The 24,656-nt window shown below is 40.8% G+C and overlaps 1 long non-coding RNA gene and 1 pseudogene across 1 annotated transcript in view; both read right to left on the bottom strand.

Annotated features, from left to right (window-relative positions):
- Positions 1–20,788, bottom strand: part of LOC124001175 — a 63,445-nt gene extending 42,657 nt beyond the window's left edge. The window contains exons 1-2 of the long non-coding RNA XR_006832746.1: positions 20,688–20,788; positions 4,313–4,371 (exon numbers count right to left, since the gene is read on the bottom strand). This is a non-coding gene — a long non-coding RNA (uncharacterized LOC124001175). The remainder of the gene's footprint in view (positions 1–4,312; positions 4,372–20,687) is intronic.
- Positions 20,789–21,302: 514 nt separating this feature from the next.
- LOC124002104 lies at positions 21,303–24,144 on the bottom strand (annotated as a pseudogene).
- Positions 24,145–24,656: the final 512 nt, after the last annotated feature.

The raw sequence follows: 24,656 nt of genomic DNA, 5'->3' as shown, positions 1-24,656 counted from the left end.
AGGTTATAACCTTTTGGGAACCACCATGGTTAATGCTGGGGACTGGACAATGGTCGTCCCTGCCTTTTTGCTATGTTGAGGACCAAGAAAATGGCTTCTTACGAAAACAACAGCATATTCCATGAATTTCCTAAGGAAGGTTTGCTTGGTTAGCTTGATATGATATAGCTTAATTAATCATTTATTTCAATGGATGTGAATGACAGTGAATGGCACATAAAAGTCAGAAAAACACATCCTTGATGGCTTGTATCAATAATAATAATAATAATAATATATGCCATTTAGCAGACGCTTTTATCCAAAGCGACTTACAGTCAGATTGTAAGCGATAAATATCTATCCATTGACACAATTAAGCCACATAAAATATGATAGAAAATAATCCCTGATACCTTCTCTATTCCATTTCCAAGTGCATGAGAAATACTGCTAAGAACAAGTTTGCATTTCCGATATATGATGCAATGTTCATCCACAGACACACACCACATTACTTCTGGGCACAAATGAATCAAATCAAATTGTATTTGTCACATGCGCCGAATACAACGGTGAAAAGCTTACGTACAAGCCCTTAACCAATGATGCAGTTTTAAGAAAAATAAGGGCCTTGCCGGGTGTCTGAAGTAAATCTTTAACGTCCGACTCATTAAAGAAAAAGTAATCGCTATCCTAATATCTAGAAGCTCTTTTCGGTCATAAGAGACTGTGGCAGAAACATTATATGCAAAATAAGTTACAAATAAAGTGAAAAAACACACACAATAGCACAATTGGTTAGGGGAAGGTAAAACGGCAGCCATCTCTTCCGGCGCAATTATGAGCAATCAGAGATAAGAGAAACACCTGGCAAGACCCGGCGCTCCACTCTGTTCTCTCTGAGTAGAAGGCCGTTGGCCCAGCAGAAGAATAATGGGCCCTGGTCAAAAGTAGTGCACTATAAAGGGAACAGGGTGCCATTTGGGACGCAAGCTAAGCCTCTGTCGTCATGGAGATAATGGAGATCCAGGGCGATTATCCTCATCTGATTGCCTAGAGAGCAGCTGAATGGGATTCCTCCAGTAATGAGTCCCATTTGACCAGACACTACAGAAGCCTGCATGTCAGTCACTTCTTGCCTTCTCATGCAGTAGGTGTCCTACATACATTATTCATGGATGCGAGTTTTGTCACAATATTGTTTTGAATGTTCGTTTCGGACTGATGCCCGACTGAGCATTCTACTCAATGTATCGTCAATCAGCGCTGATGAAGATTTCATCAAAGGTGCATTACAGTGGCTTGGATATACAATGACATTTAAAAGGAGGCAAATAATTAGTAGGAAAACCTTTTGCCCTCATTTTGAGGTCGCCAGATTGACTTTAGATGCTATATAACTAGCTAGCTAAGATTTAGGGGAGGCCAACGGATTTTAGATTGCTAATATTAGCACTGCTAGCTATTTCTGACTGACTTTGCTAGGTATCAAAGTTGATGACATAATAATGCTGGCAAAGTAGTTTCCTACAAATGATTTGACTACTTAACAATGTCGTCGTATTTCCAGGCACTATTGTGTAATTTAGAAGAAATAGTAGTTAGCCTCTGTCCTGAATGACTGGGTTTATTACCACTTTAGGGCACCACTTTGGCGCCGCATGTAGAGGACTATATAGACAACCAGCACAGTCATTGGCTGATTGTTCCTACAGATCATGTGGATTTTACTCAGTGTAATCTATCAGTCTTATACAGTGTGTAGGCCAAATTCTCAAATAAGAATCATGGTCATTTTACAGTATTTTGAGTTAATTTCTGCTAACATATTAATTAAAGATTCAAAGATGAAAGACGTTGTCCTTTGAAAGAACATATTTCTTGTGCCATAAAGTCAAGACAGCTCACTTTTCACTCAGTGCCATGTGTGTAACACTGTAGCTAATTCATGAAATATGCCAAGTGGCCATTTCTGACCTGTCAAAGGATAATTCACATTCTTCATTGCTTCATCAATGATGGGGCTATTTTAGCTTTAACTTTGAACAGGAGAAACATAGGTTTGACCTCATGCAACACTATGAGACATTTTTTTCTGTCGAGCTGTGTGATTCTCCATGATTCTCCATATAGATTAAGATATTGATAAGGGGGCTAAGGCAAAATGGTGTAGTATGGAATAACACACCACTTACACATAAATGTACACTAAATCACCAAACGGCAAGTGTTGCATTACTAGGTATGGACGACGGCTCGGCAAAGGTTAGTACTTGCACATTCACACAGTGTTTAATCAATGGATTAAACTGTCCATCCATTCAAGTATTGATGCTGTTATGACAGCTGCTAATCCTAGCAGGGCAGTGAAAACAACAGAGCCCCTCCAATCATCTACTGGTTGAATGGGACAACAGTGAGGAGAAGTGAGGTTACACATCTGTACCACTACATGATCAATCCCAACAATGTGAGTCAAAGTAAGGTACACTATAGGAAGAATATGTATAATTTATTTTTATTGTCACATACATCAGATAGGTGCAGTGAAAGCTGTTGTTTTACAGGGTCAGCCATAGTAGTACGGCCCCTCTTGAGCAAATGAAGGTTGAGTGCCTTGTCAGTTCAGGTATTTGAACCAGCGACTTTCCAGTTACTTGTCCAACACGCTAACCACTAGGCTACCTGAAATGTAGGCTGGTTAATCTCCAGCCTACGAACTCAGTAGCACAGATTAGATAGTCCATATGACGTTGAAAAATAGTGCATTGTGGGTCATTTTGAAGATATCTGGAAATAAATGAGTAAATATGTAATAACTCAAGAACATACTTATAGGTAACCAGATTGTGACTACAACTAAGTTACTAAGTCTTTGACAACACTGTGTTGTTACATTGGTAAGTAAAAACTCATGTTTTCTACACTTTAATGTCCCAGACACCTAGTCTCAGCATACTAAGAATGGTATAACAGAAATATAATTTCTCTAAGATACTTAGATGGTGATGACACTTGGCCCGTATAGTATAACCATGGACAGCTAAGCTTTATTTGACCTGTGTGACAACAATTCAGTGCCTTGGAGATTAACATAAAACTGATCTATGAGATTTGGGAATAGACAGTTAATACTATAGAAGATAATTTCTCTCACTCTAGAGTTGTGATATTAATATTTTCCTCATACAATACTTAACTAAAACATTACTATGTAAAGCACTTTCGGTGTCTAGAAAAGCGCTATATAAGTCCAATCAATTATAGTAATTATTAAAAGCTATTTTTCATAAGTCATTAATCATAATTTCAAGGTGCTGCTTTCCAGCATGAACAAAAATATGATCCTGCCATTCAACAGGAAGCACGATATAATAATGATCCACAGCTGGTAAAGTCATAAAATATGATATACATGTTGTCTGATAAGAAACACTACCTAATAACATACAATTGAGAAACAGGGACAGACTGTAAAAGCTCAATTCCCCCAAAAAGTGGTATCTAACCAAATCACTTTTACATGGCCCAGGCGTTTGTAGATCAGGGGCGTGTACATCAAGCTTCTCAGAGTAGGAGTGCTGCTCTGGGATCAATTTCACATCTTAGATTAACAATGAATAGATTACATAAACAGGGAGGAACCTGATCCTAGATCATTACTCCTACTCTGAGATACTGTACATGATACTGGCAGTGGTGGAAAAAGTACCCAATTGTCATACTTAAGTAAAAGTAAAGATACCGTAATAGAAAATGACTCAAGTAAAAGTGAATGTCACCCAGTAACATACTACTTAAGTAAAAGTCTAAAGGTATTTGGTTTTAAATATACTTAACTTTCAAAAGTAAATGGAATTGCTCAAAATGTAATGTACTTAATTAAGTATCAAAAGTAAAAGTATAAATAATTTCAAATTCCTTATATTAAGCAAACCAGACGGAACAATTTTCATCTTTATTGATGGATAGCCACGTTCTGACCTTAGTTTCTTTTGTTATGTCTTTGTTTTAGTATGGTCAGGGCGTGAGTTGGGTGGGTTGTCTATGTTAGTTTTTCTATGATTTGCTATTTCTGTGTTTGGCAAGGTATGGTTCACAATCAGAGGCAGCGGTCAATCGTTGTCCCTGATTGAGAACCATATTTAGGGAGCCTGTTTTCTATTGTGTTTCGTGGGTGATTGTTTTCTGTTTTCTGCTGTGTGTCTGCACCAGCCAAAACTGTTGTGTGTTGTGTGTCTGCACCAGCCAGAACTGTTTTCGGTTTTCGGTTGTCGGTTTATTGTTTTTGTTCAGTGTTCAAGTTCTTTATTAAAAGATATGGACATACCACGCTGCACCTTGGTCCTCTTCTTCTTCCACCGATGATGACCGTTACACCCTCCAACACTACAAACAAAGAATTTGTGTTTAGTTAGTTCGCCAGATCAGTAGGTAGGGATGACAAGGGATGTTCTCTTGATAAGTGTGTGACTTGGACCATTTTCCTGTCAAAACGTAATGAGTACTTTTGGGTGTCAGGGAAAATTTATGGAGTAAAAAATACATTATTTTCTTCAGGAATGTAGTGAAGTAAATGTTGTCACAATATATATATATATATAATACTAAAGTACAGATACCCCAAAAACTACTTCAGTAGTACTTTAATGTATTTTTACTGAAGTACTTTCCACCACTGGTCCCTGGACATGTGTAAACAATATAATCAATTGTTTGATTGTTATGCCACCCAAATGATCCCTCTACACTATTAGAAAAAAGCATTCAAAAAGAGTTCTTCGGAAGCCCCCGGATTGGAGAACCCTTTTTGGTTCCATTTAGAACCCTTTTGGGTTCCATGTAGAGCCCTTTGTGGAAAGGGTCCTACATGGAACCCAAAAGCGTTCTACCTAGAACCAAAAAGGGTTCTATAAAGGGATATTTTGCTCGGGTCTAGGGTCACTGGAGTAGGGCTTGTGGTAAACAATATAATATACCCATGTGCTATTAAAATGCAAAAGAGGATGCTTCCTGATTGAAAAGTGTCAAAGATAATGGCATTTGCTAATGTGATCAGTCTATATGATCTACATGGTACAGTTGAAGTCGGATGTTTACATACACCTGACATTTAATCCTGGTAAAAAATCCCCTGTCTTAGGTCAGTTAGGATCACCACTTTATTTTAAGAATGTGAAATGTCAGAATAATAGTAGAGATTGATTTCAGCTTTTATTTCTTTCCTCACATTCCCTGTGGGTCAGAAGTTTACAAACACTCAATTAGTATTTGTTTGCATTGCCTTTAAATTGTTTAACTTGCGTCAAACGTTTTGGGTAGCCTTCCACAAGCTTCCCACAATAATTTGGGTTGCAGTTGCAAACCATAGTCTGGCTTTTTTATGGTGGTTTTGAAGCAATGGCTTCTTCCTTGCTGAGTGAACTTTCAGGTTATATCGATATATTGGTAAACAATATCAAGCTGCATACTGGACCCTATTCCAACTAAACTACTGCAAGAGCAGCTTCCTGTGCTTGGCCCTCCTATGTTGAACATAATAAATGGCTCTCTATCCACTGGATGTGTACCAAACTCACTAACAGTGGCAGTAATAAAGCCTCTCTTGAAAAAGCCAAACCTTGACCCAGAAAATATAAAAAAACTATCGGCCTATATCGAATCTTCCATTCCTCTCAAAAATTTTAGAGAAGGCTGTTGCGCAGCAACTCACTGCCTTCCTGAAGACAAACAATGTATACGAAATGCTTCAGTCTGGTTTTAGACCCCATCATAGCTGTGAGACAGCACTTCTGAAGGTGGTAAATGACATTTTAATGGCATCGGACAGAGGCTCTGCATCTGTCCTCGTGCTCCTAGACCTTAGTGCTGCTTTTGATACCATCGATCACCACATTCTTTTGGAGAGATTGGAAACCCAAATTGGTCTACACGGACATGTTCTGGCCTGGTTTAGATCTTATCTGTCGGAAAGATATCAGTTTGTCTCTGTGAATGGTTTGTCCTCTGACAAATCAACTGTACATTTCGGTGTTCCTCAAGGTTCCGTTTTAGGACCACTATTGTTTTCACTATATATTTTACCTCTTGGGGATGTTATTCGAAAACATAATGTTAACTTTCACTGCTATGCGGATGACACACAGCTGTACATTTAAATGAAAAATGGTGAAGCCCCAAAATTGCCCTCGCTAGAAGCATGTGTTTCAGACGTAAGGAAGTGGATGGCTGCAAACTTTCTCCTATTAAACTCGGACAAAACAGAGATGCTTGTTCTAGGTCCCAAGAAACAAAGAGATCTTCTGTTGAATCTGACAATTAATCTTAATGGTTGTACAGTCGTCTCAAATAAAACTGTGAAGGACCTCTGCGTTACTCTGGACCCTGATCTCTCTTTTGAAGAACATATCAAGACCATTTCGAGGACAGCTTTTTTCCATCTACGTAATATTGCAAAAATCAGAAACTTTCTGTCCAAAAATGATGCAGAAAAATTCATCCATGCTTTTGTCACTTCTAGGTTAGACTACTGCAATGCTCTACTTTCCGGCTACCCGGATAAAGCACTAAATAAACTTCAGTTAGTGCTACATACGGCTGCTAGAATCCTGACTAGAACCAAAAAATTTGATCATATTACTCCAGTGCTAGCCTCTCTACACTGGCTTCCTGTCAAAGCAAGGGCTGATTTCAAGGTTTTACTGCTAACCTACAAAGCATTACATGGGCTTGCTCCTACCTATCTCTCTGATTTGGTCCTGCCGTACATACCTACACGTACGCTACGGTCACAAGACGCTGGCCTCCTAATTGTCCCTAGAATTTCTAAGCAAACAGCTGGAGGCAGGGCTTTCTAATATAGAGCTCCATTTTTATGGAACGGTCTGCCTACCCATGTCAGAGACGCAAACTCGGTCTCAACCTTTAAGTCTTTACTGAAGACTCATCTCTTCAGTGTGTCATATAATTGAGTGTAGTCTGGCCCAGGAGTGGGAAGGTGAACGGAAAGGCTCTGGAGCAACGAACCGCCCTTGCTGTCTCTGCCTGGCCGGTTCCCCTCTTTCCACTGGGATTCTCTGCCTCTAACCCTATTACAGGGGCTGAGTTACTTGCTTACTGGGGCTCTCTCATGCCGTCCCTGGAGGGGTTGCGTCACCTGAGTGGGTTGATTCACTGTTGTGGTCATCCTGTCTGGGTTGGCGCCACCCCCCGGGTTGTGCCGTGGCGGAGATCTTTGTGGGCTATACTCAGACTTGTCTCAGGATGGTAAGTTGGTGGTTGAAGATATCCCTATAGTGGTGTGGGGGCTGTGCTTTGGCAACGTGGGTGGGGTTATATCCTTCCTGTTTGGCCCTGTCCGGGGGTGTCCTCGGATGGGGCCGCAGTGTCTCCTGACCCCTTCTGTCTCAGCCTCCAGTATTTATGCTGCAGTAGTTTGTGTCGGGGGGCTGGGGTCAGTTTGTTATATCTGGAGTACTTCTCCTGTCCTATTCGGTGTCCTGTGTGAATCTAAGTGTGCGTTCTTTAATTCTCTCCTTCTCTCTCGGAGGACCTGAGCCCTAGGACCATGCCCCAGGACTACCTGACATGATGACTCCTTGCTGTCCCCAGTCCACCTGGCCGTGCTGCTGCTCCAGTTTCAACTGACCTGAGCCCTAGGACCATGCCCCAGGACTACCTGACATGATGACTCCTTGCTCTCCCCAGTCCACCTGGCCGTGCTGCTGCTCCAGTTTCAACTGTTCTGCCTTACTATTATTCGACCATGCTGGTCATTTATGAACATTTGAACATCTTGGTCATGTTCTGTTATAATCTCCACCCGGCACAGCCAGAAGAGGACTGGCCACACCACATATGCTCTCTCTAATTCTCTCTTTCTTTCTCTCTCTCGGAGGACCTGAGCCCTAGGTCCGTGCCCCAGGACTACCTGACATGATGACTCCTTGCTGTCCCCAGTCGACCTGACTGTGCTGCTGCTCCAGTTTCAACTGTTCTGCCTTATTATTATTCGACCATGCTGGTCATTTATGAACATTTGAACATCTTGGCCATGTTCTGTTATAATCTCCACCCGGCACAGCCAGAAGAGGACTGGCCACCCCACATAGCCTGGTTCCTCTCTAGGTTTCTTCCTAGGTTTTGGCCTTTCTAGGGAGTTTTTCCTAGCCACCGTGCTTCTACACCTGCATTGCTTGCTGTTTGGGGTTTTAGGCTGGGTTTCTGTACAGCACTTTGAGATATCAGCTGATGTACGAAGGGCTATATAAATAAATACATTTGAAATTTGAATTTGATATAGGACTCATTTTACTGTGGATTTCGGTACTTCTGTACCTTTCTCCTCCAGCATCTTCACAAGGTCCTTTGCTGTTGTTCTGGGATTGATTTGCACTTTTCGCACCAAAGTACGTTCATGTCCAGGAGACAGAACGTGTCTCCTTCCTGAGCGGTATGATGGCTGGGTGGTCCCATGGTGTTTTATATTTGCGTACTATTGTTTGTACAGATGAACGTGGTACCTTCAGGCATTTGGAAATTGCTCCCAAGGATAAACCAGACTTGTGAAGGTATACAATTTTATTTCTGAGGTCTTGGCTGATTTCTTTTGATTTTCACATGATGTCAAGCAAAGAGGCACTGAGTTGGAAGGAAGGTCTTGAAATACATCCACAGGTACACCTCCAATTGACTCAAATGATGTCAATTAGCCTATCAGAAGCTTCTAAAACCATGACAACATTTTCTGGAATTTCCAAACTGTTTAAAGGCACAGTCAACTTAGTTTATGTAAACTTCTGACCCACTGGAATTGTGATACAGTGAATTTTAATTGAAATAATCTTTCTGTAAGCAATTGTTGGAAAAATTATTTGTGTCATTGTAACGGCGTTCGTCTGTTGAAGGAGAAGCGGACAAAAATGCAGCGTGGTGGTTACTCATGTAACGGAACGTGAAAACCTATACAGTCTGTCTGGTGAAACAATTTCACAGAGACAGGAACAATCACCCACAAACCACACAGTGAAACCTAGGCTACCTAAATATGGTTCCCAATCAGAGACAATGGGAATCACCTGACTCTGATTGAGAACCGCCTCAGGCAGCCAAGCCTATGCTAGACACCCCTACTCAGCCGCAATCCCAATGCCTACAAAACCCCAATATGAAACACAACAAAATAAACCCATGTCACACCCTGGCCTGACCAAATAAATAACGAAAACACAAAATACTAAGACCAAGGCGTGACAGTCATTCACGAAGTAGATGTCCTAACCGACTTGCCAAAACTATATTTTGTTAACAAGTAATTTGTGGAATTGTTGAAAAACTAGTTTTAATGACTCCAACCTAAGTGTATGTAAACTTCTGACTTCAACTGTGTGTACAGATGCCGTACCTTAATTTGACCAAGTTTCTCACAAGCAGGAAAATAATCCTCCAGCAAAAGGAAATGTGAATTATTGTTTGGATTATAATTAACGGACAATTTGTTTAGGGGTTTAACTTTTTTTTTGCAAGGGCAAATCTAGTCTGAGATGTTAAAGTGGAAATTACAAACCTTAATCACCTTTTTAAACCTTGAATACACTACAAGTTTGTATTTCTGCAACCTCAGGATGATCAAATTAAGATACGGCATATGTATGATCTATATAACTTCTAGCTCACTAGCGTTCAGTCTTTTATTCAAGCAACAACTTCATCACACCTTGAACGTCTTCCCTACCCTTCTGTATTGTCACTACTACTATACAGTACAAGTTAGGGCACAGTGCACCGATGACCAGATCTCATACTGTACTTTGTATTCAGGCCTTTGTGTTGAACAGAGGGTTCCCCATTACCCTTAAATTCCTCCCCAAACGAAAAAGTGGTAGGTAATAACCACCAGGTTTTTAGGAGTGGTGAACTGTATGAGAGGGTATGTAATGCCAAGAGGAGGGAGGAACTTTGCAAAATGGAGCGTCTCGCTAAGTGCCCGGGGTATAGTATTGGCTTTCAGTGTCATTAACTTTTCAGCAGTAAGCAGGTTTCTGTCGCCACTGACCAAATTGCTTTAAATGCATAGCAATTACATGGTCCAGGCCAGTGCTTAAAGGATGAGGGAAGTATAGTTTATGTAGTATGAACCTTTGTAATGAGATTAATGGTGAGTCGCGTTGAAGAAGGAGCTCTCTGTTAGTGGTAGGGGGATTAGTTTCCTAATGATATATTGTATCTAACCAGTTGGCCCACATGTTAATGACTAGATTACCTTTTTCTAATTAACCAATCTGGAAGGGGTATGTTAATAATGCATGGAATCACAGTGGTAGGCTCTGCTTTCTTTATATTACATTCTCCCTATTTCCATTTTTCTTCTTCCAAGGAAGCAGTGGCCGAGGCCGACTGTGAACAAACCTTCTCATTATTAATTTTTTGAGTTCAAATGTGTTACTGGAGTCTTAAACGTAGTTTTAGCATGTTAAAGTCACGCTGAGCTTATCAGGGAGGCCATGCGGGTCCTTACCTTTGATATTTTTGTGGCATAATGTGGTTGGGTTTGAAAATCAATGAGCGGCCCTCGTTTGATCACAGTTGCCTCCCTCCACCGTCTCGCCATGCACTGAAAATACCCGCCGAGCATCCTGTCACCGAGGTGAGGGACCTGAGGCCACATAACGTGAAGTGGAGACAGTCCACTGGCCTTAGGAACAGATTTTAAATGGACTCTTTCACTTCCTCCTCAAAGATGGGATACTATTCCAATTCCCACTAAGCTTGATGTCAGAAACACAATCCAAAGCCTACAATTCCTAGGTTATATGCTTGCTACAATATGAGAAACACTCTGCAATATGAGAAGATATATTCTTATCCCTCTGGTAATGTTATGTGAAACTGTTTTGGAACGTGTTAGATAAAATAGGCCATTCAAAACACTATCTTACAGCGGCGCCCATTTCTTGCCATAGTGTGGGTCTGGGGGGGCCTGTGGGAATTTGTAATGGCACAATGTGACAGTATTTTTGTTGTTGGAACCAGCCTCAGCGAGGTGCTCAACCAAGCAAATGAACAACCCGGACCAGCTGGGTCCATGCAGCATGTCCCAACTCCACAGGCCCTAGAACAGCGGTCCCAACCGGCTCGAGACAATCTAAACCCCCCCCCCCCCCTAGATCACCTGCAGGCCTGCAGCTGCCCCTGCCACACTACACTACTACATTTGTGCCAGTGCTCTGTTTACTCTCTGCAGAGTCCTGTCTACTGTCAGTGTGACCAGACTGCATGTTATTCTAGTCTAGTCTGTAAAGCTCAAGCAGTGATGGGAACTCGGGGGGAGCCAATAAAATCATATCGCAAATGCTGTTAAGAGGAGATGGGAGCCGCCGACTGCGCTCTCAACTCCAAATACCGACAGATTTGCTTGTTTGTTTTCCTGTGCATCTTAAAGGTGTAGCTCATGGGCTGAAATGTATATTTGATGAATATTACATTTCTTCCATAATAGATCTAGATTTGCCATACTGCATATGAATTGTTCATCGGCAGCCATGTATTATTTAGTGATACATTTTCTTAAATTGTCCACCAAAACGCAATGATGGGGATGTATTTGGAACTGAAGGAGGGAGTGGGGAGATCGAGGGATAGAAACAGGAGAGGAAGATGGTCTGGTTGCCACTTATATATTGGCAGTGTTTCATCGTTTCAAAATAACACCGGAAGTTATACGCGCATCACTAGATGTACAAAGAACATTAACACATACAAGCAGTTAATGGACTTTTTGGCAACCATTGTCACTTTGATGATGCAATGCTACATCGTTTCCCAAACTTGGTCCTCGGGACCCAAAGGGGTGCACGTTTAGTTTTTTGTCCAAACACTACACAGCTGATTCAAATGATCAAGCTTGATGATGAATTCATTATTTGAATCAGCTGTGTAGTGTTAGGGCAAAAAACTAAACGTGCACCACTTGGTGTCCCGAGGATCGAGTCTGGGAAACCCTGCAATAATAAAAGAGGGTATTACCATAGTGGAAGGCTTTGCCTTAGCTAATAACACAGAGACAGATGGGGAGGCCCTTTTCACTGGTTTAGTGGAAATTGGATTACTTTAACAATAGGACACGTTGGCATAATTGGTGACAAATGACAATCTACATGTGGCATCACTTGAAATAGCATGGCTCACTCAATTAAATTATGCAAACGACTGAAATATTGCTAGCTATTTAGATTTTAGGCCACTCCCTTTTAATTGTACAAATCAACAAGAAATCAGAAGCATACACCTATAATGAGGAGAATCTGCTGAACCAACAATAGCCTTACACAGCGACAGCATAAAATGATAACGAGAGAGAGAACAAGAGAGAGCGAGAGAGAACGAAAACAAGAGAGAGCGAAAGAGAGAGACAGAGAAACAGAGACAGACAGACCTAGATGGGACATGGGTTTTTTTTTCAGAAAAATGGGGGGTGCTATCAAAAACATTGTAGAGTTGCATTCATTAAAAACCCAGCCCCTCTAGTAACCCATGCTTCCTGTAAAGTGCCCCGGCGGATTTGGTGTGCTAGTTATTTGCTGAAGCAGCAGAGATGTTTCCAATGAGGCCCCGTGCTGATGCTCACTGTGAAGGGGGTGCCCTAACGGGGTAACACATGAATTAAAGGAGAAAGAAGAGGGACAGATTACAATGTTCACTGTGTAGAGAGGGGGTGTCTGATGGTGAACACAGAGGGGAAAGGCCAGAGTTGGGACCAAGTCACTATTATTCAAGTCACAAGCAAGTCTCAAGTCACAAGGTCATAGTGTCAAGTTGAGTCCCAAGTAGAACCCGTCGAGTCATAAGTCAAGTCCAAGTCGTTAATTCTAAGTGCAAGTCAAGTCACAACTTTTTTCAATCAAGTCTCAAGTAAAGTTAATAAAAATGTATACAGGCAATGACTTGTTTAACTACCAATCTAAATCTATTTATTGAGGCTACCAGACAGCCATTTTTATTATTTTGTCTAAAACACATCTTGATGATGTAATAATACATTTTAACAACAAATTCCATGTCACGTTCTTACCTAAGTTCCTTTGTTATTTCTTTGTTTTAGTTTGGTTAGGGTGTGAGTTGGGGTGGGTAGTCTATGTTATTTTTTCTATGTTGTGGTTTTGTGTTTGGCCTGGTATGGTTCTCAATCAGAGGCAGGTGTTGTTCGTTGTCTCTGATTGAGAATCATACTGAGGTAGACTGTTGAGTCTCAAGTCATTAAATTTGTGATTGGTGTCAGACTCTAGTCCAAGTCATGTAACTCGAGTCCACACCTCTGGAAGGGGCCACCAGGGACCATAACACAGTATTAGATTGCAAATTAATATGAATGGCGAACTGGCTGGTGGTGCTACAGGTTTGGGGTAAAAACTGCATAACATTTAGCTTTTTGTTCCAGTCTGCATGGCTTAAGCCTGATTGCGAGGAAAGAGCGAGGGGTCCTAGATGTTTTTAGTCATTATCAACAGGCCTACAAACGCAAGCCTGGCAGTGGGAGCTGTGATCATGCAACACCATTGCTGAAGAAACGGAATTGTGAAGAAGCACTTAAACTTGTACTCAGGAATCTAACTGAAGCTGGGTATTCTGTCAAAGCTCTAGTCTGTTACTTTTAGTAATACAAGTTCCTTCGCTCCACACGCTTCATATTCTCTTCTCACCCAAAAGCAGGGCATGTGGTCTTAAATCCATACATCTGGCAACTTTCCCTCAGCAAGCAGATCAACGCATCCAAGACTAGTGTGCTCTAAAATACTAATATTCCACTCAATTTTATTTGAGAGATCCAGTATTATCTGTGGATTTAATTTGGTCGAGTTTTATGTATATTTTTAGTTCAAGCATTAACAGTAAACATACTGCTGAAATACCTGAAGCAATACATGGCCCACCAAAATGTAACTCTAAAATTGTAATCTGGATTAAAATATAACATCATATCTGAGTTATATACCGTATATAACATCATCAATCCGATATTGGACGAATGATTGAGATAAATGTATACACAGCATTGTGTTAGAAAGAGCAAACGGCTGGGGTGGTATCAGTAAAGCTGTAAAAATAAACATAGAGCACAGTGTTACAATTAATTCCAAACAAGGTTCCACAAACCCCAAACTGACCACAATCAAACCAACCAGCTTGTGGCTAGATTACATAGTAAACATGGAGGTTAATAAGTATGTAGTGAACACTAATGACTCCAATGCTTCTTGTTATGGGGAGTTAAAAAACGTTCTTACCACACAAAGTGCAGCTAACTTCAACATAGCAGAGTCCCAAATTCTATGTGAAGGGACATGATGTGTGTGACTTGATTCAATCTAACTGAGAGAAGAAGAAAAGAAGTTATAGTTACTACAGTGAGCTCATGTCATATCAATGGATAATTAAAATGACTGATGAATGACCTCCATGAAAATGAAAGTGACCTTTACCAATGAGATTTTACCACCTGTCAAAGTGGATTCTTACAGCTGTGATTGAACTGCTATTGGTGTGCGCTGTATGACAAACAGCATATTTCCTTCCTGCTACTTATTTATAACAATCAGTTAGTTAAACACAACACCTCTGAACAAGAGAGGACACAAACATCATGTAATGAATAATGTGTATTCACAAATTAATCCGCTGGCATACAGAATCAAACCCAAATTCCCCCCAAATTAACTTGAACGTATAGGCCCAGTCTCTGATTCAAAGTCCAAAAATGCCAGCAAGAAACAGAAACAAATCCCACCACAAGAAATGAAGTAATGAATAGTCATCTCTGTAGCAATCCAAAGGAAAGTAGTCCACAGAAGAAAAGCCCAAAATATAAACAGGCCTCAGAAATAGCCTTCTAAACTTTAGTCCTAGAAGCAACAGTCCACAGAAGAAAATTATCTGGACAAGTAATACAATATCCCTTATTAACACAAGTCTTTGAGAATGTTCTCTTGTGGAGTGACAAACCTTGAAACAGTTTCCTATTGGTGTGACTAGGGAGTGACCAGGTAGTTCAGCCTATACACATCTCAAGGCACCATGGAATCATGTAGGTGACATTTTCAACAACCTGTCTGTGATACAAGCAGAATAAAATGCTGTGTTGGGGGGGTACTTAGGCCTTGGCCTCCTCTCTAAATGTGAAGAGATGGTAAATATCCCTGCAACAGATGGGGCTCATGATCTCTCTTTCCTTGCCCTTCCCTCAATCGTTTTATTGTCCCTAATCGTTTTATTGGCATTCGCTGTTATGCAGGTGAATGAGGACCCAAAAGCGACTTTACAGAAACAGAGTTTATTCCAAGTCAAAACAGGAATACTGAAACCCTCTAGTCAGTAGAGGGGAACAACTGAAGATGTGACCACAGACTGCAGGTCGCTTCGGGAAGGCGCAGGCCGTAGCTGATCTAGACACCTGCTCACACGCAGCATCTGAAGAAGGCAAAAAACATGACAGGACGGAACGAGGACAAGAACAGCGAACATCAAACAAGGATCCGACAAGGACAGAAGCGGAAAACAGAGGGAGAAATAGGGACTCTAATCAGAGGGCAAAATAGGGGACAGGTGTGAAAGAGTAAATGAGGTAGTTAGGAGAATGAGGAACAGCTGGGAGCAGGAACGATAGAGAGAGAGCGAGAGAGGGAGAGAGGGAGGGGGAGAGAGAGGGATAGAAAGAGGGAAAGAACCTAATAAGACCAGCAGAGGGAAACGAATAGAAGGGGAAGCACAGGGACAAGACATGATAATCAATGACAAAACATGACATTCGCACTGAGCTAAAGGGTAGAACTGCTGCTTTCAAGGAGCGGGACTCTAACCCGGAAGCATATAAGAAATCCCGCTATGCCCTCCAACGAACCATCAAACAGGCAAAGCGTCAATACAGGCCTAAGATTGAATCGTACTACACCGGCTCCGACGCTCGTCGGATGTGGCAGGGCTTGCAAACCATTACAGACTACAAAGGGAAGCACAGCCAAGAGCATGGTGAGCCTACCTACAGTATTATAATGTAGAGACGCCTGGAGGGGTGTCATCCTCATTAAGGCAGCAGATTTGAAGGAGGCATAAATCCTACCCACTCGTCAATTCTACCGACACCAAACATGTTTATCTGTAGGCAAACAGCGCTGTGTTGTTCTGAGACTTTTAGCTGTGGAGGCAATGCTAGCTATTCCCACAGCCATGTTGTATTAGAGGTTCCCCACTGAGAGAAGGGGACATGTGAAGCCACAGAACAACAGGAGTCCTGCTGGGTCTCTCTGAGCTAGCCTGCCAGCGAGGTGACGTAATGCACTTTGCTGCTACAGCATCGTGGACAGCATAAAGGAGAGGAGAAGAGACTCTGAGATCTGAGCAAATCATAAAATATACCTCATAATTACCGGATTCGACAGCAACAGAGTATGACAAAGATCAGCCACCTAGGCTTTGACTGAGCCTCGGGGCCGAGACAGCTGTGACATTTTTCAAATGTCCGCTTTAAGTAACTTGGCAAATCGGAAAATCACCCATCAGCCCCTCAGTTCTTTTGCAGAGGCCTTTGTAGAGGTGTCACATACAGCGTTTGGCCATGACATCCCGGGTTATATGAATGATTTAAGCGCTCAAGGGATTGGAAATTACTTTATTTAGTCACCACCTTTTCCCCCTGCCTGGATTTTTGCTTTGGATGGTATCTCATTCAATGTCTCCTGAGCATTCAACCCTAGTAAAAAAAAATCCTATAGAATTCTAATAAAAGAATCCTAAGAATCCAAAAGAAAATCCGATCAGATTTTGTAACCTATGCTATAGGATTGTATCGAATATGAGTCCAATAGGACTGGTTCCAAAATCTGATTCTATTAGATTTTTTAAAAATTGGAATCCTATGGGATTTTATTTACTAGGGTAGCACTCATGTTAGTAAAATGTTTTTTTCAAGGAGATTAGTGGGGACTGGACAGACGGAAATGTATAGAAAGTGGTTGAGTCAGCCGAGCGGGGGCTCGAACCCCTGCCTCTGAAGGGTCATATGTGGTCCCAAATTGGGAGCTTAGACTCCAGCACACTGATTTAATTTTTCTATTAGATTCTTGTATTGGAATCTTATAGGATCCTCTAACATAAAACCATATAGATTATAATCCAATAGGACTGGTTCCAAAATCTGATAGGATTTTTCTGTTGGATTCTAATTGGATTCTTGTATTCGAATCCTATAGGATCCTATAGGATTTCAATGTTTTTTTTTATCCTATAGGATTTCTATGCATTTTGTTGATTTGAATTGTATACAGTTGTCACGCCCTGACCATAGAGAGCTGTTTATTCTCTATGTTGGTTGGGGCGTGATAGTGACTAGGGTGGGTCATCTAGGTGATTTAATTGTTTATGTTGGCCTGGTATGGTTCCCAATCAGAGACAGCTGTTTATCATTGTCTCTGATTGGGGATCATATTTAGGTAGCCATTTTCCCCATTGTGATTTGTGGGATCTTGTCTACAGATAGTTGCCTGTGTGCACACCAGTAGCTTCACGTTTCTTTCGTGCTTGTTTGTTCTGTTTTGTTGAGTTTCTATTAATTAAAATATGTGGAACTCTACGCACGCTGCGCCTTGGTCCAATCATTATAACGGACGTGACAACAGTGCCTTCAGAAAGTATTCATGGAAAATGAAACACTATTATATTTTGATTAGATAAGTATTCAACTCCCTGAGTCAATACATGTTAGAATCACTTTTGGCAGCGATTACAGTTGCGAGATGTAGCATTTCAGCCAAACAGGGCTAGATTAATAATTAGATGTAATCTTAATGTGCCACAGGTAATTTAAAAAAATTACAACACCAGAATCAGGTGTGCAAAGAGGTCACTAGATGGGAACTGGTAGTTACATCCAGGAGGGAGAGATGAAAGATGGGAGGGAGCACCTTCTAGGAATGGAGAGAGGGTGGGGGGACAGCTCTGTGGGAGAGAGGGGGGAGGGAGGCAGGTAGAGAGGGAGAGGGGGTGGTACACCCCTGGGAGGAAAGGAGTTAGGGGGCAAGGGGGTCTGATTATCTTTAGGTTTTTCTTTTCCTCTCCCTATATCAACATAAAGAGGGTAAAAGGAACATATGTATAGCTGACCATACTATAATAACCCTCTAAGGTCGATGTCCGCACGCTCCCAGAAATCGAATTAACATAATACAAATATTCGCACAAAAATCAGTAAATTTAAGCTACAGATACAGTATCTGTTATCTTTGCATTGAATGCTACTCAATCCACCGTGTTTGTCAGACCATGAGATGTCCTGAAAATCTGTATTCTCACAAAATAATCTGTAAAGTCTGAACGGTTTGGCTTACAGAACTATTATGACCCTTCTATGGAAATATAGAGACTCACGAACACGATGGTGTTCTCTGTGTTGCTCCACGACCCCCACAAGAGCAAGCGACTTGGGTCTTGTCTGAAGTCGGTACAGCCGATCTGCCATAGAATAGCTGTGGCGGGTCTGTAGCGTCAGAGCAGTTTGGGCTGCACACTAATATAACCCCTCTATGTAAAGGTGAGCCTCTCACGAACATGTAGGACTCACATGACTCGCATGAAGGTCCCCAGTACCAGTTGAAAACATTTATGGAAGTATATAAAGAGACTCTTTAGTGACAAAAATAACGGGTTCAATATATGTAAAAAAAAAAAAAAAAAAAAATAAAACTAAAAAAAGCACATTTTCCCTCATCTTATGTCTCTCAGATATAGGACAGACACTTCAGTACAAACTTATTTTAAACTTTTTTTGGGGGGGGACTATCTGTTTTTCCATGTAGTGAATCTGTTATTCAATGCGTTTGTTTTTTTGATACTTCAAGGGGTTTTAAAATTCTAAATCAAACAGCAATATGATCCTTGGTTTGACCTTCTTAAAACAATTCCATATAGCTTAGTACTTTTTATTTGCATATAATCAATGTAAAGATGCTATGTATTCTGGGAAACCCTCCCAAATATTTTTTTTATTGTAACATTGTTTTTAGTATTGTATGTCATATTGTAATGTCTTTTTCAAAGACAAGAAGTTGCATGAATCGGAATAAAATAAAATAACTAAAGTGATTGTTTTGTTAAAAAAATATATATATTTTACAGGTGGTCTTACTGCAAATTAACGTGCAGCCTTGAATCACTCCCATATTGAGGTGGTGAATGAAACCAAAATGTTGTTTCCGATCAACGAAAATGTTGTAATTCATGTTTTTGTATTGTACTGGAACAAATGACAACAAACTATAATTGAGTTAGTTCAATTAAGCAAAATAGGAATAAATTAGTCCAATTGGATTCCAATAGGGTTCTGATAGAGGTGACACCAAACCCTATAGGATTGTGAGCTTCCTAAAGGATTCTATGGGAAAAATGACTGATCCTATAGGATGTTTTGACGAGGGTAGATTTCCATGTATTTATTTAAGGAGGAAATAGAAGGAAAATTTCAACAGTCACTAATTTAATTTCACCTTGTACCAATGGCATTAGCCCAGAGCGGATATTTCAGAGGAACACGAAATCAATATTCATATTCTATTGGGAATTGTCCCGGAATCCATTAGTAACATTGACCAATAGGTCAGGTAAAGTAATAGATCAATGTTTTATTACAAATTTGCAAACTGACTTAATGGCAGGGATAAACCTGTGCAGTCACGCATGGCAAATATTAATCATTCAATTCTATTGGTGTGATGAGCACAGACCATTTCTAGCCATGCAGGGCTCATCCTGACTTCTGATAGGTTACCGGTGACGACTTGTGCCCACTTGTTCTCGGTGGTGACAAAGGCAGCATCTCCATGGTTTAACAATGATCCATGTCAGACGCCAGTCTACATTGTGAAAGTGAGAAACCAACAAATGTCATCACGAATTTGTTTTGATATTTCAAAAATATTGATCATAATATCTTTCACCGTTCATATCATGTGTATGGATAATGAAGACCGCCTTATTGTCTTATGTGACCAATAACATTTGAATTATGGTTTAGGTACACATTGCATACACTGTTTATAAAGAGTCGGCATTTTTTCCCCTTGTTTTCAATTGAAGTAACCTATGCAGTTAAACGACAGTACAGCTCTTATTTGTGAACACTTATTCATCAACCGACAGCACAATAATGCTATGTATTTGCTACCCTTATTGTCAGCCACACACTATTTCATGCCAGACTGACATTACATGTTTCTGTTTATGCTGAATAAATCCCACAGAGTATATTTCATGTGGAGTTTCAGTTGAATCAGAACTTTATTCTTAATCTCTGTTACTGCCAACATACGGCCTGTTATTGATTATACTGCTCGACCTTCAAGTCACGTGTATTTCTGAATATCGTTACTTCTCTCCTTACAGAGGGGGCGTCAGTCATCAGTGAGGCTTGTTATTATGTCGTTGCTATTATTACGCACTCGTAAATCCATATCCATATTTGACATAAGGCCTATAAATAACTGATATGCAGCTTTCCCTCATCCTTCTACTTCGGTTTACCAATTAAACTGTGAAGATAACATGACAAGTTTATAACAGATACGCCAATTCTCTAGAACCTATTTCAGTTTGTCTGGTAAACAAGCAATGATAAACACCTGTTGAATTGACAGACCAGTGGCGCGCATTCTGTTCATACTCACCTCTTGGAATGTAATCATTTCTATTCTAGGTCTAGGATGAGATGTTGTGTTTTAGCTCAGAGGGGTAATTCCGAATCAGGCATAGACAGGGGAGCCAGTAGGCAGGCACACATGCTGAGAGAACTGATGTATAAAGGGGCTTGTGAGTGGCGTCTCTGGTTACCAACACCGTTTATGAGGAAGCACAATCTCACCAATCACAATGCTCAGCGTGTTGGAGCGCGCTTTTCAATTTCTTAAAGCTACGGTGTCCTTACAGCCACATTATGCAAGTAACGGGAGAACTGAAATACACATTTTTATACGCAATATATTTCAACACTGTAGTTTGCATGTGTACCTGTTGGTTTTATTCAATGCGATTTCACATATCAGTTTGAGGCCATTTCATGTGAGTTCAGCCAATATGCAATGTTATTTACTCATCATCATTATTCCTATGCAATATGCACATTATAAGAAAAAGTGTTCCCATGCAATACAATTAAGATGTTTCTCCATGGCCATAAAGCTGTCTGTTCTGACAAAAAATATGCATCCAACATTTTCTGTTATGACCCCAATTCAAGATCAACAATACATACTGTATTATTCACAAACTGAAAGGACAGTTGATGGTGGTATGTACTTGTTTATTAAAAGATGAGTCAAAGAGAGATTCACACTTGGAATGTGAAATAACTACTGCCATGAACCTTTTAACGTTTTCCTGACATATAATTAGGTCATGTTCCAAACCTTGTACTCAAACAGACTTCATATGTAAGACCCACATAAAAATAAACAATATCTGTCTTAAGTGCAAGAAACAAAAATACAGGTTTATGGTTAATGTTTAAGAAAAGAAGGCAGTCTTCAGTTTGAAATAAAACATTTCATTTCTTGAAACAGGACTCCGGAATGTTATTTTTTGCTTGCTTGACTTATGCCAGACCACCCACATTAAAGTATGCCCCTTGCAGTACTTCTCTTTTTTTCCCCAGAATTTTGGGGTCAGTTTTACACAGTTTGGTTGAGATATGTTTTGGATATGCCCAATATCCAAACTGAGTCAAATAACACTCAAATTGGTATCTTTGTTTTGCCTTTTAAATGCATCACACCACATGGCCATATTAAGTAATTTTGTATCAGTTCCAGCTGATTTGTCTATATTCTGTGGAGGCAGAGTTCAGCATCATGACAGGTAATGATATTGACAGTGCACAAGGCTGTTTTTCCATCACTTGCTACAAAATGCAGATGGCCTGTATTTTAAGAGTATATATTGCACAAAAAATGAGGGGGAAAAAAAACAGTATGTGCCATAAAAAATACCAAAATCCAGTTTCACACCTGCGATTTGGGACCCATCCACATATCACGAGTATGATATACATAAACTCCTAACTTTACTATATTACAGTACATATACAATCTTGAAACTAATCCCATCACTGAGGTATGTTGTCCCCATGATGCCCTTGTAGCCTATCGTCTACAAATACTTAACAAATCTGCTCTACAACTGTACAAAATCTTAAAATCCACAAGGCATTTTGATGCAAGTTTTAATTGAACTTAATCCTTAAAACCAGGACTTCCTTGCATGCGAAAACAAATGATAAAGGGAAGAAGTGCCTGAAACTCACTGAAAGCACAGTAAGAACATTCCCTTTTAACTGTACAAAAATATGCCTGAAAATATTTTACTTTTCTTTTAAAAAGATGAGGTCTGTTATGTATCAAAATGTTTCCTCCGCACCTGTATTCTGAAGAGGTTTAGACTGCTTCATTTTCAAATCAGGAGGTAAACGGAATCAGTTACAAAACAAAAATGTTTGCGGCATATAGAAATGACATAAAACCATTGTAAAGTAACATCCTGAACATTGTCAGTTCACGGATTTGCTTTGAGTCAGTCCACAGTCCTACGTTTTCAGTTCCCTGCAGTTTAAAGAGGATAAGATGCATAGAAGTTCACAGATTTTTCCATTTGTGGTCCGTTTTAGTTGAACAGTAATTTTAGACCCACAGAAAAATCCATAAAACCCTGTCATTCTGCCAGAAAAACATTTGCAGACTTTTTTTTGCTACAGTACCAGCTTCATTAGCATCTAATTCCTCAAACCTCACCTTGCCTCCTCCCCCGACCACTAGAAACCAGAGGAGGCAGGGCTATAGGAACAACTTGAACAGGACATCATTTCATTTATCCTTCTCTGTTATAAGTCGGATCTTTTCAATTTAATATGTGAACACCAAGTCAGAAAAGTTCGCCTCCAACCAGTCCCCTGCTATCATTTCACTGAGTTCTGGTGTGCAATAGTCTGGAAATTCAAAGTGAGAGCCCAGACTGCCCTCGCTGAATGAGTCCAAATCTTTATCCACAAGAGAGAGGGAGAGATTTCCTGAATTCGGGTTGCCCACCTCCGGCCCTTGAGCGTTCGGGGCGAAATTTAAACTGAAGTCAAAAAGCAAGTCGTCCGCGTCCTCGCTGGAACTGGAAGATGTTGAAACTGACCTAGAAGATGCTGGTGAGGCGGATGCTGGGTACATTGTACTCTGCTTAGTACTGTTTTTGAAATTGTAAAACAGTCTGTTCGGAGCCGCATTCCGTACGTCTTCATACATGCTGGTTCCCTCGGACTCAGCAGAGGAGCTCAACGTTGGGCTCGTGGGAACTTTTGCTACATTATACGGCCTCATCTGCTCCTCGTCCTCCTGTTTAATCCGCATACGATAGTCCTCCTCGTATTCATCATCGTCATCATCATCTGTGAGTTCACTTTTAACCGTCTTTGTAACTTTTGGGAACACACAGTCATCCCCGTAGCGGTGAGACAATTTAGAATGGGTCTTAGTCTTTATTTTGGAGCATTTTTTACCGGAAGTCTTTGCCATTTTGCTGCAAGATTTCTCCGGAGATGGTGCTGATGGTTTTGAACTGTCGAGCTTTGGTTTTTTCTTGGGTCTATACTTGTAATCGGGATAATCAGCCATGTGTTTTAACCGGAGCCTCTCCGCTTCCCTGATGAAGGGAATCTTTTCACTGTCCTTTAGCATCTTCCATCTTTTCCCCAGCCTTTTGGAAATCTCGGCGTTATGCATGTCCGGGGACTGCTCCATGATCTTTCTCCTTTCAATTTTGGACCAAACCATGAATGCATTCATTGGTCTCTTTATGTGACCGGTGGCTGTCTTGCACCAGTCTGGGTTTATCTGCACGGGGCTGCAAGCAATAAATTCACTCTCCTCTGAATCGGTAGCTTCCCTGGACATGGTGCCCTCCGTCTCGCTGTTGTCGGTGTGCTGCACCATGGTCCTGTTTAAAAAGTTATCTTCCCCCAGACGTTGCAGTGTCTAAGAGCCCACTGCCAAATCTCTGTATTCGCTTCGCCAATGTGTCCACGTCCTCCGTGTCCCAAGCTCTGGTCTCTTTTCCAGAGTTACAAACTGCCTTCTTAACTAGTTATTAGCTTTTTCATGTCCATTACGTCATTGATAAGTATCCAATCACGTCCCCTCCACTCCGCCCAAAAGACTCCATACAGTGCCTTAACCCGTTATTCCGCCCTCCCTAGCTCTCATTGGAGGTGGGATTTGGAGGTGGGTCGTGTGGTACGTTGTCTGGACCTTAATGTCTATGCCCCGGACGCATGCTGCGCGAAGCAGGCATATTAAACATACACTTAGCTCACAATCCTCTGAAGATGAACGAGCAATGAGAAGAGCAAATTATAAAACTCTCTTTATTTTATGTTTTAGCTGTGCTAAAATAATTCAGTCAGAGTATCAGAATGGAAAGACTAGGATAGACGCGCAGTAGCCTAGTAATAATGTATCTGACTCACACACGCTTAGAAAAATGTACCAGTTTACGGTTGTTTATTTATTTTTAATTTTATTGGATACACTGAAGGTGGCGCTTGGACACTGTTACAGCCAGCGCGCGGACTGGATACATTGTGTCCTCAGTGGCACATGGAT

Source organism: Oncorhynchus gorbuscha, linkage group LG17, assembly GCF_021184085.1.
Source record: "Oncorhynchus gorbuscha isolate QuinsamMale2020 ecotype Even-year linkage group LG17, OgorEven_v1.0, whole genome shotgun sequence".
Taxonomy (NCBI): Eukaryota; Metazoa; Chordata; class Actinopteri; order Salmoniformes; family Salmonidae; genus Oncorhynchus; species Oncorhynchus gorbuscha.
Note: the sequence above shows the minus strand (reverse complement) of the source record. Positions and strands in the feature narration are given on the sequence as shown.